The 20,240-nt window shown below is 40.9% G+C and overlaps 1 protein-coding gene across 2 annotated transcripts in view; it reads right to left on the reverse strand.

Moving 5' to 3' along the window:
- NSMCE2 (NSE2 (MMS21) homolog, SMC5-SMC6 complex SUMO ligase) overlaps positions 1–20,240 on the reverse strand; it is a 126,116-nt gene that overhangs the window by 67,728 nt on the left and 38,148 nt on the right. The gene's annotated exons all lie outside the window — the stretch shown is intronic.

Genomic DNA, 20,240 nt, shown 5'->3' on the forward strand with positions numbered 1-20,240 from the left:
GAGTACAGTGACTATGAAAGACCAACAGCATGTCATCAGAGATGCTTAGACTGCTGCAGGAGTCAGGCAGGAATATAGAGTCCTTATCTCATGAAACCTGACCAAAGGAGCAAAGGAAAACAGAGCATCTTGTGGCCAGTGTAGTGAGGACAATCATTCACACTCAAATGGTTTGCCTGTGCCAGCATCACAGCACACTGCTGCAACAGAAGGCCTATCACAACCCCAACCAGCATTGTTCAGTACTCAGCTGGAGAAGAAACTTGGCTATCAAGTGCATGCAAGAACAAAAAGGCACTTACTAAATCAAAATTCATTTAAAATGCAAGACATTATAAAAGAATGCTTTGATCTGGACTCATGTAGTGCAAACATATTCCTTTCTGCAACATCACGCTGATTTTACCGACATTCTCTCGTTAACATAAAAGTAACATGCAGACACACGCAAGAATAGTCCAAATAACAACCCACCACTAAGATCTGCGCTCATGACAAATGAGAGCACTATGGCCAGATCTCATATAGAAGATACAGCTGTGTATACTAAAAATAACCTAAGTTGCTGAGACTGACACCAAGAGTAAAATAATTTATGTGGACATTCATCACAGGCATTCATCAGCAGTAAAGACAATGTCAATAATCTTTTCCTCTCCACAGGGACTACATTACACATTGATAGAGTTACATCAGGATCTCTTTATCTTTTTCTTGACTCATGGAAGATTTGAGTGCAGATATGCATCAACTTAACATCTTTAATCATACCCTCAGCCTGAGAGGTGAAAAGAAGGGCACAGTCAATGTCAGTTCAAACAGTGGTTCTCAACTCCAACTTCCAGAATTAAAAGACTGTACACATATGAGCAGAAAAAAAGGCAGGAACTGTACAGCATTATGCTACCAAAAAGAACATATGTTTGAGAAGGTGCATTACATCACTCTGTGCTGGTGCTACCTCACCTCTAGTGCTGTGTGCAGTTTTGGCCACCACAATGCAAGAAATATATAAATCTGTTAGTGAGCACCCAAAGGGGGGCCACTAAGATGGTAAACAGTTTAGAGAAGGAGCTGTATGAGAAATGGCTGAGGTCAGCCCAGAGAAGAAGAGACAAAGGGGAGAACCTCATTGCAGTCTGCAGCCTCCTCACGAGGGGAAGTGGAGGGGCAAGTACCAACCTCTGCTTTTTGGTGGCCATCAACAGGACCCAAAGGAACAGCATAAAGCTGTGTCAGGGGGGTTTAGGTTGGGGATTAGGAAAAGGTTCTTCACTCAGAGGTCAGCCAGGCACCAGAACAGGCTCCCAGGGAAGTGGTCACAGCGCCGAGCCTGAGAGAGTTCAAGAAGCATTTGAACAATGCTCTCAGACACATGGTGGGATTCTTGGGGGTGTCCTGGGCAGGGCCAGGAGCTGGACTTGATGACCTTTGTGTCTCTCTTCTAGCTCAGGATACTCTTATGATTGTATGATGTGCACATGAATAAACTTTGTCTGTGCCACTGTGGAGCTACAAAAATTTGTGTGAAGGCATGTCACTAACCTCAAGAGAATGCTTACATAAAACTCTCCCTCAGCACCTAACTAATCACGCGGCTTGCTGCCATAGGTCTATTAAAGTAAGAGTAGCCTGCTATTTGCTGAGGGCAACATGAACAATTCCACCAGCTATCGAGAGGAAAAAAAAGTCATTCACACCAGCTAAATTCCCAAAAGCAGCACATTACTAGATTGTGAGGACAGCCCAGCAATGCAGCACATATGACAAAGGCTCAGACAACCACCTCATACAGAAACCTAGAGTCATACGTGAGAGATGCTCAAAGAATGCACTTTCTTGTAGTTTAACTTCTTTCATGTTTACAATTTAAATTCAGTTTCTGCTCACTTCCACATGATTGCTTTCATTAAAATGATTAGTAGAGACACCATTCCTGACCACACTCAGTACTGTACCACACACATGCTATTATCGAAATGCCAGGTAGACCTTCTGGAAGGTCAACACATCACAGGTGAATAATAAGGCATGTCCACCCACTATAATAACAAGCAAATACATTTTGCTGTGCACAAGCAATTTCTCTTCGGTGCTGCATATCCTATGCCTAAGAGAGGGTTAGAAGAGGGTTGAGAATGGTCTACGCAACAACATAAATGAAAACAAATGAAAGAAAATGTCCCATCAGTCCTAGATCCTCACAGTGGAACAGAATTACAACATCTTATACACTACATCAGCACAACACCTTTACAGGTTCGTTACAGTTTTCTTTAGCTCTTGCCACCCACCCACTCCTACTCTACAGATTCTTGATGGATGTAGGAATGATGAGATCAGCATAACAAAATGTCTGAGGGCAATACAAACATAGGGTATGGCTAAAGGGACGACACAACATTTTCAGTGTTCAGGACACCAGTTGGGGTCATGCTCCTTCTTGGTCTCAGCAGCATGCCAGATAAATGCTTACCAGCAGACCTGAAGTCATTGACATGTTCAATTCCTCAGAATAAGTTACTTCACATGAGAACCATGAAAGACACGTTAAGCAAACAACTGTTCGTTTAGCAGCACTGTCAGCCAAAACCAGCATGCTAAGTAACACCTTGCAGTCATTAGTCAATCCATTGAGAGCTACATTGATTTTGAAATGGGGTGGAGGCATACACACCCTACAAAGCATCCTGGAAATTACATGTAACGATGAACTGGGAGTGTTCAGGACATATGGTGAAAAGAAGTATCAGTCACAACATCTTGTTTACAGCAACAGAAAAAGCAAAAGCATCTGCTGTGCCGTACCAGCAAAGAACCACATGGGTTTTACATGGGGGTCATCAATAAGGAAAATAGACATGTTATATATAACATACATATACATACATGATCTACCAGCAGTCCTGATAAGAAAACACATTTGCAACTGCTAAACATATAATTGTTTAGGAAAACATAGCTGTAGTTAAACTATCAAAAGATACATTTACTCATGGCCTCACACCACACCACCTGGTCAGAGCCATATGTGCAAAAGGGTTTCTGTGTTTGACAGGCAGTGCTTATGGAATGAGCCACTTCATGACATGTCTTCTACCAATATCTATCTGTAAGGATACACCTGCCTCACATGGATTCTTCCACTGGGACTGTGTCTATTCTATGCCTAAACTGTTAAAATTATGCCTCCAAAAATCAGGTTTTTTGAAAGGCCATCTTGCAGAGCCTAAGGGAAGAGTAAATGCAGGGTATTCCAAGGGACAGTGTGGGGAATTTTTAATTCATCAATTACCATAACCACCAAGTCAAAAATAAATTATTCTGGTCCAGACCAATCTCAGGACGAGTAAGGTCAAAGGTACCATAGACTAAAACTGGACCAGTTTGTGGTACTAGTCTCCATACAGCAAGGGATCAGTGTCTAAAAAGGCACTAATTAGCATAACCCTGCATGCTGCACTGCAGCATTTAATAATTGTCCTGCCCAGTCCCAAACCACTTCACAAACATTAAAGAATTTAGCCTCAAACACCCATTGTGATATGTACCATGTATTTTACAAATGGAGAGGCTGTGGCATTAGGAGATTAATAACTTGGCCTAAATTTGCACAAGGAGACTGCGGCAAAACCCAGAATAAATAAATCCCAGTTCTGTGCTTTGAGCACAAAGCCATCCTTTTGCCTTCTCCTTTAGCTGAGGGAAAAGTTCAAATTAACATGTGCATTTGGTTCACTCTCTCTAAAGAGGCCTGAAACAGCTTGTGGCTGCTTGGCAAACCTTGTGATAAAAGAACAGCATTCTGCCTGTCACAGAAATGCTCCACTGGTCTTTGCACTGCAGTGGTTCAGCATGTGACACACCATGGTTATTTTTTAGCCTTTTTGTTCTTCTCTCTCTAGCACAGAAGTCCTTTAGCTGCACATTTTTATCCTGTCACTGTTCCAAGGTTCTCTTTCTCAGGGCTATCTTTTATGTCCCTGGTATTTGGAAGCTTGCCAGTACCATCCATTTTATTTCTCAGAAATTTCTTGCCATACCTGAACCATGTTGCAGTTTCCTCAAATCTGTGATACAATCTACAAAAGAACTGTCTTTTTATAGAATTCAGAATTCTCAGCAGAGTGTTTCAAACCATGAATTATTTGTTCCCTGTAATGTAATTCGTGCAAAATATGGACTTCTGAAGTTTAATTTATGGATATTATTGGCATTTGAGTTTTGTGAGGTATAGAAACATTCCTGTTTGCTAATGAACTTTTAAAAGACCAAGTCAGCTGACAGGGCAGAATTTCTTCATTTTCCAGATTCTTTGTTGTTTCATTTATGAAAGGGAGGGTGATTAGTCACTCAGTGCTATAAAGCTCAGAGGTATGTAGTTATTTAGATATTTATATTCTTTTGGGGCAGTACAAAAAAGGATATGGTGATATTTCCACCTATCTCCAAACTCAGATTAATTTAGACTGTATTTACACTACAGCCATGTGCCTCTGCATTTGGTTATCAATCACTGACAGCAGCTGCATCTTTTGAAGAAAAACTTCTTATAGTTCCTGCTGGGACCTAATTTCTTACCTTTGTGAGTTTGATTTTGTGAAGGAACTCAATTTTTTCAGACAGCCAACTTCAGGTCCTTCAGGAACAGGTATGCCAGCCTACCACATCCCACAAAGAGCCAGTTCAGAACCTGGGAACCTCACACTTTCTGAACTGACATAACTTCAAAATGTCTGAACCAGAAATGGACATATCTAAATCTGCTTATTTCAGAGAACAAATGCCAAGAATTGGCTGAAAACAACAGTAAGAATGTCAAAACAGCCTCTCTGAGCATCTTATAGGACAGAGAAAGTAACTATTCTTCCTTTATTTATCTCTGCTATGCAACAAAAGCAAACAGAAATGTATGTCACCTTTCTTTCTTGTTTAACAATTCCTACATCCCATTATTTCATCCTTACCTCACTAAATTATTTATTATTACAAATATGCAGCCTTTCAACACACATATTTATTTTACCTCAGGGTAAGTCAAAGTTTGCTGTGATTATTTATTATAACCAATTTTTTTTTTCACTGAGAGGGAAAATAACATGGGAGCTAAGTAAATTTGTGGGTTGAGTCACCCATACACTTTGTGAATCATGTGAGAACCAACTCTGAGTCACCACTGTAACTGAATCAGGCTGCAAAATTTCAGCTCAACCTAAACAGTCATTTATTATTCTTCAATGGCTAGATACAAACCCTTAGCAAATATCAGATCATTTGTTGATGCACAAATAAAACACTGCACTTGGAAACATTTGCAAGGACAGTCAAAAAGTATATCATCATTCAGCAGCAGGAGCTGCAGTATGAACACAGCTCAGCCGCAGCCAGGATTGCCTAAAGGGCCACATCTGATTCAGGAGATTCAACACCTCTGTACATCATGGCTGCAGGGCTGGGACTCCAGTTGAGCAACACCTTTGCAGACTATTGTGAAACACCAAGAGAGGCAGATTTGTAAGGGCTGACCCACACTTATGACACATACTGCCTTAATAAACCGGGACAGCACAACAGAAAATCACAGTCAGCACGATTCAAATATCCCAAAACTCTGCTAAAGTAACAGTAGGAAGATGAGGCAGGGTTGCCGTGGTTCCAAAACAGCACATCAACGAAGTGGTCGTAGCTAGGGTGTCCCCATAAAAAATTGCCTGTACCTTGCAGTTTCCTTCCCCTACTTTAAACACAGCTGCACACGTTCAACCCTTAAAAAGAAAGTAAGCAGTGAGAGGTACACATTGCTTCCAGGTGTACTGGGGTGTATCCAAGCAAACTCTCTCAACTCCTGGCACTCCACAGTCATTTCAGTAAGGCTATTAATGGACTTTGGCCACCCTGGTTGCTTTCTGTCTCCTGTTTAGAAAGGAACCATATATATAGGGTGGGATTAATGCAAATGAGCACCAGGTGAAGAAACAAAACTGCCTGTGTGCATGCAAAGTTTACAGTCTGAGCAGCATCACTTGTAGTTCCCATATGTTAGAAGTTTCACCCCAAGCAAAATGCTCTATTCCACATACATTTTAACAGAAAAAATCCACCCACTTGTATTTACCCCAGTTACTGACTATGGTAGAGAGAAGATGGTGAACACCCTTTTGTTTCTCCCCAAGACCCTTTGTGCAATGCTTTTCAAAGTGCAAAGGGGTAAAAATAAGCAACGAAAGGGGATATTATTGAAATACCAGTATTAAAAATACTTGTTACCAATAATGTAAAAATGGCTCACAAAAACAGCAGTAAATGTGAGTATTATAGGTGTGGTTTTCCCAAGGTACCAAACTGAAGAAAGCTCATGGATATTTAGCACCTTAATCTTTTCAGCATTTCTGAAAGCCTGTCGTTTGCTGTGAGAGTTGGACTAAATATTCTTAATGACTTCAACAAAACAGAAGTCTGTCTTCATCTTGTTTTCTGTATGTGTTATTCTACATATGAAGTATGAAAGTGACAAAGCAAAACCTTTGCTTTGGAAATAAGCTACACAGTTGGCATTAGTATCTGCATCTAAGTTCAAAGCCACCTTACTTCATACTCTCCACAACAAAGGGAACCTGAAAAACTGTGAGCAGTGTAAGAAACTGCAATTAAGCACAATAATAGCAATAGCAATATCTAACTGTAAAGTGGACTGGATGAAATCTGGTAGCTGACTCTAGAATAGGAAGCACACAAGAGTTTTTAAAAATTCAGGGCTATTTTTGCAACCTTCTTACAATTCATACACAATATTATGGTTCAAGACATGTTGAAGGAGCAAGGCTATCTTCTTCTCCTTATACCTAAAAGTTCTGCCATAAAGAGAGTTTATATGAAAATTAATTTTGGTGCACTAGAGATACATAGCATTTTGCATTAAGTAGTTTTGCCTGGGCACAGATGAAGGCATGTAACAGCAAAACCAACTTACCGTTTTATTCTTATAAAAATGTTGCTTTGTTTTAACAGTGTTTTAGAAACTGTGAGGCAGATGGTGCATCTGTTTTGGCACGGTTGATTCAGCAAATGCATGAGGCTGCTGAACCAGTTTACCAAGCTGCTGATTAATTCTCATATTTAGCAAATACATTAACATGGATATTAGAGCTATTTTTCTTTCTTTAATATCCCACTCAAACTGATGGGAATTTAGACATTGATTTCAGTGGGAGCAGAAGAAGGCCCTAAGGTGATTTCAGATTAACAACCTGTTTACTCTTGTATGTCTCTGCTTGTTTGACTAAGATCACTAAAACCTATGTTTTCTACAGTATGGAAATATAGGGCTAAATCCTAAAACAAGTATGGTTCAGGGTTATCATCAAAAGCTCCTACAAAACACTGATTTATGCCAGATGTGTAGCTTATTCCTGTATAAATACAAAGTGTGATTTATCCTTCAAAGACCTTCACACAGCAACCTTTGTTAAAATCTGTTCTTTTTCCAGAGGGATGTTTTCCATATTCTTTGGGTATACCTCCAGTGAAAGTCAGGCAAGCTTTTTCAATTTTTACCCCTCTTGGGTTTTTTTTCATTCATCTGATGAAATTCTTGTCCTCAAAAAGTTCTTCAGCCCTGACAGCATTTCTTCTTCATACTCTCCAAAACAGCAATGTGAGTCATGTTGTCATTTTTCATCGGGGTAAATGTAACCTTTATACTTTCGAGAAACAGCAATAAGATATCTTAAGTACAGACTCATGCTTCATTCGAATTGACATTAGTTGAAAAACACAAATCCTGGTTGAAACTTGAAGCCTAGACCCATCAAATTAATAGGTCTTTATTAATATACAGATCAGGATGGCAATAATTCCGCCAGAATGAGCTCCACCTTTAACACAGAGCAGTGAATTCACTGATAGCACAGGGCTGCATTAAGCAAAACAAGCAAAAAACCCAATGAGTGCAACTGTACCGAGCCTACCAATTTCCTTATAAACTGGGAACACCAACCTTACTTATACTCAGTACTTTATATATAAGTACTTATACTCAGTGGGTACAAATACCTCACTTGTCCCAGTCTGTGCATGGTGGCAGAATTGCCTTTTATTTTGCACTTTACTGCAAATGCTGGGGAGACAAGTCTCTCCTTTGAGCCTTTCTACATACCACATTCTTCCATTCATATTAGTGATGTTTACTTATCCAGCTTCCTATTGGGACAGCTCTCAATGAAGTTATTAACCACTAAATCCCAGGCCTTACTTCCAGTCTTATCCTTCTTGATTTACCAGTTCTGGGTGAAAGCTTGTGCCTCTTCCCTTGTCTTGCCAAACACTACATGCTCTCCTAGTACATGCTCGAGTGATTATTTTCCCTTGCACTGCACACTGAAATGGTAACATCCCCTTTCTGCTACATTGGTGTAACAGGATAGGTGTACATAGGTGTAACAGGATATCCCCGTTCCCTAATTTTTACAGCTTCCCTGCAGGCAGACAGAGAAGGATGTTTTCAACTGCAATTCTTTTCCTCCTCTTTGCTTATAGGTCCATCTTTGTAATTTAGCTTCAGAAAAAGAACTGGATCAGAAAATGAGCATTTCAACTTAGCCTTTGCTGCTAGTATGCTGGATAATGTTGCTGTTCCTCTGTAGTTACCAGTTTTTGCAAAGAGAAGGAGTGCTGTGTGACTGCCTGGACTAATCTTGTTTACTTAACCACCCTACGCATCCTTCCCATTGACCTTCCAAAATCCTTGGAGTCTATCCACACCTTTCCTGTTATCTATCACAGTATCAAGAGGCTGATTGTGCCATCAGAGAACTGATGATGCCAGTCTCTGTCACTCTGCCTGTTTGATTTTCAAAACAAATGCATTTACACTCTCTCTCTCTCTCTCTCTCTCTCCTGGTCCTCCTGCTGTGGGAAAGCTCCTAACATACATTTGGGAATATCTCTTTAAATCCTTCTTCAAAATCCTTGGTTTACATCATTTTCCTTTATTATGACGCCAACAAATGCTTTCACAACTGACTGTTTCTGTGCCAGCTCTGTGTCCTGCATGACTCAGCCCAACTTCCTGATTCCAGCACATCCCTTTTGTACTGAGCTCCCAAAACTGGGTCCTCAAAACTTTGACAAAACCTGAACACTTTTTTTGTTATAGGTCATTACATTAGTATCTGCATCTTAATTCAAAGCCACCTTATTTCATACTCTCCACAATAAAGGAAACATGAAAAACTGTGAGCAGTGTAAAAAACTGCAATTAAGCACAATAGTAGCAATAGCAATACCTAACTGTAAAGTGGACTGGATGAAATCTGGTAGCTGACTCTAGAATAGCTGACTCTAGAAACTCACAAGAAGAGTTTTTAAAAATTCAGGGATATTTGTTTTGCAACCCTCTTGCAATTCATATGCAATGCCTTTTTAAAAAGCTAAATGCAAATTATCAATCCAGGTTTAAAGTTGTGACTAGAAATTAAACCCTATTCCAGCTCTCCAGCATGTATAGGCTCCCCCATTACATACAAGACCTTGATTTTGTTGTTGGAAGTAATTAAAATCCAACTTTAATTTTTAAATAGTTCATATTTAAAATAAGAATTTCTGTAAATGAGATTGTGTGACTGCAGTAGCAATTTACTCATGTCTTCAAAATGTGACAGCAGGGTGAGAAGAAACAGGAAAAAAAGAGAGTCCTCATCTGCAGTTCTAAGGCTGAAGGAATCATTCTGCCTGAGAGTCTGCCGGGCAATAGGAAAAACAGGAGCACGAACCAGAACAATTCCTAAGTGGAATACTCTTCAGATACACTGTTAAAGTGCTGTTCGTAAAAGCAAAATAAATTTAAAAGCTTAGCCTCAAATTTAAAAACACTTTTCTTAATACTGGTTTGGCTGACAAGAAAAGGTGTTAAGAGCAGAAATCCTGTTTGTCTCTCCAAGAACTTACTGACACAGGAAGCCACACCACTACAAGTTTGGACATAATACTGAAAAAAAAAAATCAGTACTTTTTTGACTATCGAAAATATTCTCCTTATGCTGTCTGATAATCACATAAATTTTATGCTGTCCATGATTAGAAACTGTCATTTACCATAAGATCTAAAAGCATAAAAATTAATTAACTTCCCTCTAAACTTATCACTCTGTGCCTGCAGGTATTTTATTTCTGTTATTTTTTAATTCATTAGATATATTTTTTTTTTCTTATTCCTCAGTTTCTGCAAGGCTATCACATTTGTCCCCCAAGTTCTTTCAGGCTGCTAGCACAAGCCCTGTGCTAGCCAATTCTCTTCGTAACACCTCTCCTGCCATTTGAACTTCTCCCTACATCTTCCTGAACTTACAGCCTTCTTATATTTAGGTTTTGAACTGGTTCTTCCTCTTTCTCATACAACTTTGCTTTCCCTTTTTAGATTATTTTGACGCTCATCACCATTCATCACAGTTTTTAGTACTGCACTTTCCTTCTTATAACCCTATCAAACTTGCTTTTCCTTCATTTCTCTGACTCACTGTATATCACATGCTTAACTGATTCCTGTCATATTACTAGCCCTAATTATGGGATGCCTCCATTCTTCCTTTTATATACTACATTCTCACTGAACACCTGCTGAGTCACTGGCAAAGGATTTAGGGAGCAGACACAAATGCAGGTTGCCTCCCCTGCACACAGGGGTCAGCAGTCTCGCAAGAACAGCAGTTTACACAGACCTCCTCAGGGGTCTTGGAGTGCTTTCCCTCCCAAGTGCACCCACTGTTACCTAGGATTATTTTGCTCTGAGTGCTTCTGCTGCACATTTTCCTCGCTGCCGGTGACCTCCTGAAGTTCACCTCATTATAAAGTGAAAATACACCATCCAAAGTGGAACAGTATAACTCAGTGTAAGTAATTAACCTTGTAATTGCATCTCACACTTCAACAGGAATCTTCCTTATGAGTACATGTCACAGTAAAATACTTGATCTGATTCTACTCAGTAGTTATTTGCAATCAGAATAAATTTCAGCTGCATCTCAGCCAATCACTTTATATTTTGGTCAGTTCCTGTAGTTTAACTATTACCAATTCTCATCATAGAATCATTAAGGTTGGAAAAGACCTCCAAGATCAAGTCCAACTCCTGACAATCACTGTATCAAGCAGATCATGTCACTAAGTGCCACATCCAGTTGTTTCTTGAACACTTCCAGGGACGGTGACTCCACCGCCTCCCTGGGCAGCCTGTTCCAAAGCTTAACCACCCTTCCAGTGAAGAAATTCTTCCTAATACTCAGCCTGGACCTCCTCTGGTGCAGTTTGCGGCCACGTCTTCTTGTCCTGTCTTTGGCTGCCTATGAGAAGAGGCCAAACCCACCTGGCTACAGCCTCCTTTCAGAGAGTTGTAGAGAGCTGTAAGGTCCCCCCTGAGCCTCCTTTTCTCCAGGCTAAACAGTCCCAGCTCCCTCAGCCACTCCTCATACGATTTACTCTCTAGACCCTTCACCAGCTCTCCTTCTCTGGACTCACTCCAGCACCTCGATGTCCTTCCTGAATTGCAGGACCTAGAATTGGACACAGTACTTAAGGTGTGGCCTCACCAGTGCAGGGGGACAATCCCATTCCCCTTAGTTTTTGTCTTCTGCCATGGAATATAGAGTGATTAGAACATTTATTGCTTCATTAATTTCTCTTCTTCCCCAACCTCAGCAGCCCATCCCCTTGTTCAAAGGATTTTAGTTTTGACAGGAGACACAGCTCACCTCTGAAAAATACAGGGCAGCTGATACATGACCTTGTTCATCAAGTTCATGACATAATTCCTGTGACAAGCAATGAGGAATCTCATCTTGCTATATAAAATACTTCATGCAAAAGAACCCAAGAAGAACAGGACAAACAACTCCCCAAGGAAGTTATGGATTGCAATCAGTAAACAAATGCATCATTAACTGGTCAACCATTTCATTGTTTGCATGACAGAATAAGGCATGCCTACTGCAAACCTGGGTAACAAATCTGAGAAAAAAAAAATAAAAGAACACCCAACTCACTGGCAGAAGGGAAAAAAAAAAAACCTCTTTTGCAGAGTCACTAACTCAAGATGGAATAATTAAAACTCCCACTTCAGAAGCTGCCACTTTGAAGTGGAACTGCAGATCTCTATTTGCATATTAGGAACACTTGTGTGGATTTCCATGCTCCATCTGGGCGAGAGATTGCAGATGAGGATGACAAGGCTCTGAATTAGGACAAATCAAGTGGATGCGACTCATGAAATCCTGCAGAGATAATTATCAGTCTCAAGATGATGTAATTAGCATATTAGCATGGTTTCCTCCTTTAGCAGTAAATACATTTTAACAATATGTAATGTCTTTATGTCTGCTATTTAATATGTCAGCCTTGCTAAACCTCCTTTGCATCCTTCTGTATGGTCTGTCGCATGATTGTAACTCCCTACTTTGTCACAGACAGCTAAGTGCACAGAAGGACTATGTTATGGGAAAGATGCAAACTGTAGTACTGAAGCTTTAAAGATCTGGCTATCCAAAGAAATCCCCTCCCTAAATTAGACATTCAGACATAAAATAGATGGAGAAAGTCAGTATCAAAAAACAGGAATCACAAAAGCCAGCTATCAAAGCAGACTGTCTAAGAGACAGGGAGTTCTACTCCTCTAATGGCAAAATCCACAAACCCTTTCCTTCAGTCAGTTGCTTAAGCCAGACAAATCCTTCCTCATAAACAATGATGAGAGAATCCACATACTATCAGATTTAATATCTCAGTGGTTAAAACAGTCATCAGTAAGGTGAGTGACCCGTTTTCAAATCTCTGCTCATCCCATATTAGTTGTCCTGAATACCCAATACCCATAGGCTATTGGGTATTCAGGGGTAAGACATCTCGATCTCTCCTGTTTGAAGTTGTTCCACTTTGTATAACTAATTAAAAGATAATTGCAGCAAGTATTTGAACCTGACTCTCCCACATCCCAGGTTATTGCCTAACCATTCAGCTGTGGATTAGTTTCTCATTTTGTTTCTTACATCATGTAAGCACTTTTGAAAATCCTGCTCTCTGCATTTTACATACAAATATTTACAGAGCAGAAAGTTATTTTCATTTCAGAATTACCATTACAAATATCTCCCATTCTTCTCCTCTACAGTCCCAACTCTCTCTCTCAGTGAAAACTAGGTGGTTTTTTTTGTTTGGTGGTGGCGGGCGTTCTTTTTCAAACCCTTTCTCACCATACACCCCCATTGTGCAAGTACAAAACCAACTTTTTCTGTGGTTCTTAGCTTTGATTCCTTGCTTGAAGAAGGTGATGAGAAGCCTGAAGCAGTATTCATAGATAGCTGAATAAAAGGATATTGATATTTCACAATGATTGATGATCACTCCTTGGAGTCTAAAAATATGGTATGCACTGCAGCAAGCACATGAGGTGATGAGCAGCTCTCTGCCCTGAAGAGCTCACAGAGCAAATGATGCAGCTGGCACAGAAGCAAAGACACGGTATCAGCCACACATCGGGAGAAACATAGATTACAAATCCAGCATAATGATGCACAAGTGAAAGCTTGCAGGGTGTTTCAAAATAAGGAGAGCCTGGCAAAACAGGCATTTGTTTAAGGAATATAAGGGCATTGTAAGCTGATTAGAGAAAGACATCAGACTAGGGAAAAAGTACTTCAAGAAGTAGTGCACATGACAAAGTAATTCTAGGAAGGCTGTTCTACTGGACTATACAAGCAATGCATGTATACATTGATTTTACAGTTATCCCAGTATAAAACTTGCAGATCCTTTTTATTTCAGCTTACATGTCCTCTGTGAGAATTTAAAACAAACAGAATAAAGGAAAATCCTACCAAAAAAAAAAAAAAAAAAAAAAAAAAAAAAAAAAAAAAAAAAAAAAAACCACAAACACTTATGAGAAAAGCAAGACTGCAGAGAATGCTGATATAACTATTTTAATTCTGTTACCGGCAAAACCTCCCCCATAAACAAAGCCTGAGTTTCAAAATGTGAAGTAAATATAGTCTGACATGAGGGAAAATTTTAGAAATGTTGGGTGAACACTGAGTTAGGAAAAACTAAGACTGCAACACCTATTGTGAAATGTTAAATGCAACATTACACAGCAAGCAGATGAAGAATTCATTTGAAAAAAAAAAATCCAACAAAATTTTGGCTGTGCAAAGATACACTGGCTCATGTATGCTTTCCCAAAATGTTTCTGGGATACAGCATCCTGTTTGTTTTCAGGTCACAGGAGTTCTTCCCCTTAGCAGAGGCTTGTTGTGACAGAGGCACAAACACCTAGAACAAAATGTTTGTCCTTTACAATATTTAATTTTTGCAGAGACTTAAACATTTAAATATGCCATTACAAAATTAAATGACTCAGTATAGATGTAATTCAGATGTACCAAAATGTATTAGTCATTCAATAAAAGAGGCACTGAGGATTTACTAAAAATACTTTACAGAACAAAATAACAACATATATTTGCTTTACTGAATGGTTGTTGTGAGAAGCACATAAAACTAAATCCTGGATAAACTGCCCTAATTTGCCTACCCTAAAACTAAGAGTTCTAGTTCTTGACCTGAACCAGCACAGCTAACTCACAACCATCTTCCAACCCGTGTTTTGAACAGCAGAGTAAGAGAAGCTATGTGTGATGTGATCCCAAGGCAAACAAACTGGGCAGGAACTTGCTAACCATCAGCGGGGAGCTCCCTGCCAGGAGGGAGTCTCACCAGGGACAGAGTTAACCTCCATCAGCTTCCTATTCACCTAGAGGAGATGGTGCTCCTTAGGGAACACTACCAACAAGGAGCCCTGCCATCAGGGCACAAAACCAGAAGCAATGCACTTAATATGCCAGATGGATTGCAGGGAGTGTAAAAGAAATCCCAGAGATGTCACCAAGAGAAGCTGCTCCCAAACAGTGGTGAACACAGCACACATCACTAGTGGTCACTGCTGCAGTCTTCCTGGTACTTTGACAACCCCTTGGAAGTGGTGAGGGTACATTCTGCCATCCAGAGCTTCGACTGCCCAACTGTCCAGTGCTCCTCCCAGAGTAGGCAGCCATGGAGCCATGCTCAGGTCAAATCACGGCTCTGCTCAGTGAGGAGCAGCCAAGAGAAGCCAGCGGGCTTCACTTCAGGAGTGCTGCTCAGGAGAGCAGCAGGATCTTTAAAAAAATTTCTCCAAGGTATAAACTTAAGCTCCATTGGAGAATTACAGATGTCTGCTAGAAATACTACACATAAGAGAAGGAACAGTCTGGGAGGTTCTCAGAGTGTGTGGTAGAGAACTTCCTGACAAAACTGTGAGGGAGCCAACAAGGGAAGGCACATGCTGGACCTGCTGTTGTGAATAGAGAGGGACTTGTGGATGGCATCACAGTTGGAGGCTATCCTGGGCATGGGGATCACATGATGTGGTGACAAAGGATAAAGAAAAGGCAGAGATATTTAATAACATCTTTGCTTCAGTCTTCAATAGTTAGATGGTTTTTTCTCAGGGGACCCAGCCCCCTGAGCTGGAAGAGAGGGACAATGAGCACAATGAAGCCCCCATAATCCAAGGGCAATTGGTCAGTGACCTGCTACAGCACTTGCACACACAAGTCCATGGGGCCAGGTGGGATCCCCCCAAGAGTACTGGGGGAGCTGGTCAAGGGCTGACCAAGCCACTCTCCATCATTTATCGGCAGTCCTGGCTCAAGGAGAGGCCTCAGTTGACTGGAAGGTAATCAATGTAACACCATCTACAAGAGCAAGAAGGAGGATCTGGGGAGCTACAGGCTTGTCAGCCTAACTTCAGTGCCAGAGAAGCTTACAGAGCAGATCACCTTGAGTGCCAACACACGGCACATACAGGGCAACCAAGGGATCAGGCCCAGACAACATCTGACAAGGTTTGTGGTGAATGGAGTTAAATCCAGCTGGCAGCTGCTCACAAGTGGTGTTCTCCAGGGCTTGGTATTGAGGCCAGTCCCATTTAGTATCTTTATCTATGATCCAGGTGAGGGGATCAAGGCACCCTCAGTCAGTTTGCAAATCAATGTCAACACTGAAGTGCTGGTGTATGTCTAAAGAAGGGCAACAAAGCTGCTTGTGGGCTGGGGGTGTTTAGCCTGGGGAAAAGGAGGCTCAAAGGAGACCTTATTGCTCTCTACAACTCCCTGAAAGAAGGTTATAGCCAGATGGGGGTTGGTCTCCTCCCAAGTAACAAGTGACAGGAGAAGACAAAACAGCCTGAAGTTGCTCCAGGGAAGGTTTAGATTGGATATTAGGAAAGATTTCCTCACCAAAAATGTTATCAAGCATTGGAACAGGCTGCCCAGGGAAGTGGTTGAGCCACTGTTCCTGGAGGTATTTAGAACATATGTACATGTGGTACCTATGAGTTAGGGATGCAGTAAGCAGTGTGAGATTTATGACTGGACTCCAAGCTCTTAAAGGTATTTTCCAGCCTTAATGATTCTGTTCTGTGGTTCCAGGCAGAAAGGTATGACTGAAGGACCAAGAAGCAAATAAAAACTTGCATTGTTTGGAAGCTAGAATCCCACAGCTTCAGGTAACAGGAATACAGCTCTGCTTCCTCTTCCAGCTGTGCCTAGCTAACAGTTTCAGAAACAGCTGGAGCATTTGGGGATAAAATTTTGAGGGGGTATCTCAAGTCTCTGGACTAGTATCAGTACTAAAGAAAGCATTGGTGCTAGTGGCTTATGATGCTTCCCATGTGAAGCAAAAGAATCAATCCCTACTATCCATGTGAGTCTGCTGCTTGCCTACAACCTGAATCACTGATGCTGCAGACAAATTGCCAACACTCACCCAGCCTCCAAATTCTACCTCTTGCTGCCATCCCCTGTGGGAGAGAAGTAACACAGCCAAGGGAAACCTTGAGCAGCTCAAATGGAAGAAAGAGCTCAGAGCAAATACGAGATGGCAGAAATCCCAGCAGTGCTCTCCTCAACCCTTGTAGTCCATGGAGAGACCTGGCCAGCAGATATAACCAGCAGACTGATGCCTGTCTGCACAGCTGCTGTCAGCAGCAAGACTTTGGTTTCTTTGACTACAATGCCCCATTCAATGCAAATGGACTGTTAAGAAGATATTAAAGCCACCTGACAAAAATAGTTCTGTTACGAGATTACAGTTCTAGTGAGGATGACTTTAAACTAAATTCATTGAACAACGGGGCATTTGCCCAAAGGTAAAGAAAGGAAGACTAAAGTTTGTGTAAGAAAAGGGCACTTGGAAATGTTAGCATTTCTGCTTGGAGGGAGGGCATGCACAGGCTAACCTCGGGTGTCTGGGTACTAACACACAGAGCCTGGCCTACAAACAAGAAGAATTGGAAGTCTATGGACAGTCAGAGTGCTCTGATGTCATTGGGATCATGAAGATTAAATGGGATAGAATCCATGACTAGAAGAGCGGCATGGAGGCTATTCATGGAGAAAATGGAGAAGAATGGCAGTCGCACTTTCTTACAGAGCATCTCCTTGTATATCCTGAGGTCCAGTGTGAAACCAGAGACTTATCTGACAGGAAACTCCTGGTCAAAAGCAAAGGCAAAAGAAACATGAGCCACGTTCAAGGCGACGATGAACTGGGTAATGCTGTATACAATGACCAAAACCAACCCAATTACCAGACTTGGTCCTCATTAGAGCCACATGGCATTGTGCAAGCAATCCAGGGTATTTCTAGACCGGATGGGTAATAACTTTTTAATGCAAATGCTAGAGAGGACAAACAAAGGTAATATTCTATGTGACCTCTGTACACAAACATGGAAGAAAAGTGGCAAATGTGGTCACAGATAGTAGCTTGGGAGCAGTGACCACAAGCTGATTGTATTCAGGATCCAGAAGACTGGGAAGATAAGAAGAAGAAATAGGACTAAGGATTTTATGCAAATGGCCTTTGGACTATACAGCACATGGCTCCTGGGACGTTGAAGCAAAAAGTGCCACCTTAGCTAATACATTTCTGTAGAAAACTTACTGCCAACTGAGGAACTAATAATAATCCTATTTTACAAGAAGATTGGCATTTCAGTAGAAGACTCACTGACTAAGCAAGGAGTTTCTTAATGAACTGTAATGCAAAAGGGCAGCAAACAAAAAAAAGAGTACAATACCACTACTTTGGCACTTAAGAACAACATTAAGAAAATGAAGGCACATTCAGAATGAAAACAAGTGATGGATGCAAATAGCAGCAAAACAGAGTTGTGTAAATTCAGAGGAAATGTGAGGATGTTGCTGAATGGAGGAGATAACCCAGTGGTTGTGCAGATGAAAAAGGCTGAGGTACTGAATACATTTTTGCCTCCATCTTCACAGGCAAAGACTACTCCTAGATTTCCAAATGTACCAGGATGGTTTGAGAAGAAACATTTTAGGGACAAGTTAGGAATTAGTTAGAACAGCTGATATATTCAAATCTATGTGGACAGACACAATTAATCTGAAAGTGCTGAAAGAGTCAGCTGATGTGTCACTAGACCTGCCTCTCATCTCTAAAAAACCATGATCATTGAGGCAGACCCCTGAAAACTGGAGAAAGGCTAGCACTGTGCCTGGCTTTAGCAAAGACATAAGAAAGGCAACTACAGGCCACTTAGCCTAGCCCCTGGAAGGATTACATACCACATCCTTCTGGAATCTACCTCCAAACATGCAGAGAACAAAAAGGTAATCAGCCACAATCGGCATGGACTCACAAAGGGCAGTTACTGCTTGATTAAACTGATTATTGCTTCCTGTGATGAACTGACCTAAAATGCAGATGTGGGGAGAGTGGTGGATGTAATCAAATGATCTGTTGGGTATATTGAAAATTACTGAGCCAGCCAGCTCAGAGGGTGATGCTCACAGCAAACACCAGTTTGCCATCCAGCTGTTAGCCTGTACCAAGAGGTGTATTGTAGTGCTGAACAAAAGAGCTGAGTATGTTTAATATCCTCACCAAAGGCCTGGATGATGAAACCAAATGCACTCTCAGCAATTTTCTAGGCATAACTAACCTGGCAGCATTTGACATATCAAGCAGTAGAGCTTTAATCAAGAAGGACCTTGAGGAAAATTAGAACTAGTAAAGCCATCTACAGCTTTTCTAGGGGCAGAATGACCCCAGGCATCCCAGATGCTAGGGACTGACTGGCCCTGTAGCAGCTCTGCTATGGTAGATGCCAAGTGAAACTTCAGGAAACGTTTTCACTGCTAATTAGCAAATTGCATTCAGCTACATTTGGAGTAGCACGGCCAGCAGGACAACAGAAACTGTTCTTCCCCTCTATGAAGCATTGATTAGGCAACAGCTGAAATACTGCATCCCATATCAGACTTCCCAGTTCAAGAGGTATTTGGAGAAACCCAAATCTGGGAAGCGGCCATGGGCTCATGACTGACAGAAGCTGAAGAAGCTGGGGTTTTTTTATACCCATAAACGTGAGGCTAAGAAAGGCAAAAAACTATTTGAAGAAAAGTTACAAAAAAGGTGGACCCAAGCTTTCCTCAAGTAATGAAAACACACATAAAATTGTAGGTTTTTTTCTGACAGTGCTATGAACTTAATGCTTTCATTTTTAAGAAGAAAGACGTGCTTTGTTGTCTCTTATGCAGTACCTCCACTACTAAGCAGCCCACAATCACAATTTAGTTGACCAAATTTAGATATCCCAGTTGGATCACATATCTATTTTATGACACTTATTTTATGTTGATGGGGATATAAAAGGCATGTTTACATTCACCAATCCAGGAATCTCAAGGACTGATCTTAAAATTTTCAGATTATGACCCATCAGAATAGTTTAAAAACCTACATTGCATTTTACTTAATCAATCAGGAAAACATTTTATCCCATTTGGTGTGGTTGAGATCAGAGCAGGTACTCCAGCTGAAATTTCATCAAGTTTACAAGAAGGGGTCCTAGCAGGTACTCACCCAGAGCTGTAGTTCACCTCCTCGCATCAGTACTACAAGAAGATTTGTTATTTAGAACAAGTTATTAAGGGTTTTTTTGGGCATTAAGGGAGAAAACCGGCTGCAAGACAAGGATCTAGCCAAAGATTCCTCCCTTTTTTTGGTCCAAGTGGGTGTAGCTCTGCAAACTTCAGGTTGGATTTTATCTACTAGTACCTAATTATTAAATGGTTTATGTGGTTTTACATTATATGGATTTGAAATGAGCTTTCAGATTAAGAACTTTT

The sequence above is a fragment of the Pyrgilauda ruficollis genome, unplaced genomic scaffold (assembly GCF_017590135.1).
Source record: "Pyrgilauda ruficollis isolate IOZ18807 unplaced genomic scaffold, ASM1759013v1 scaffold147, whole genome shotgun sequence".
NCBI lineage: Eukaryota > Metazoa > Chordata > Aves > Passeriformes > Passeridae > Pyrgilauda > Pyrgilauda ruficollis.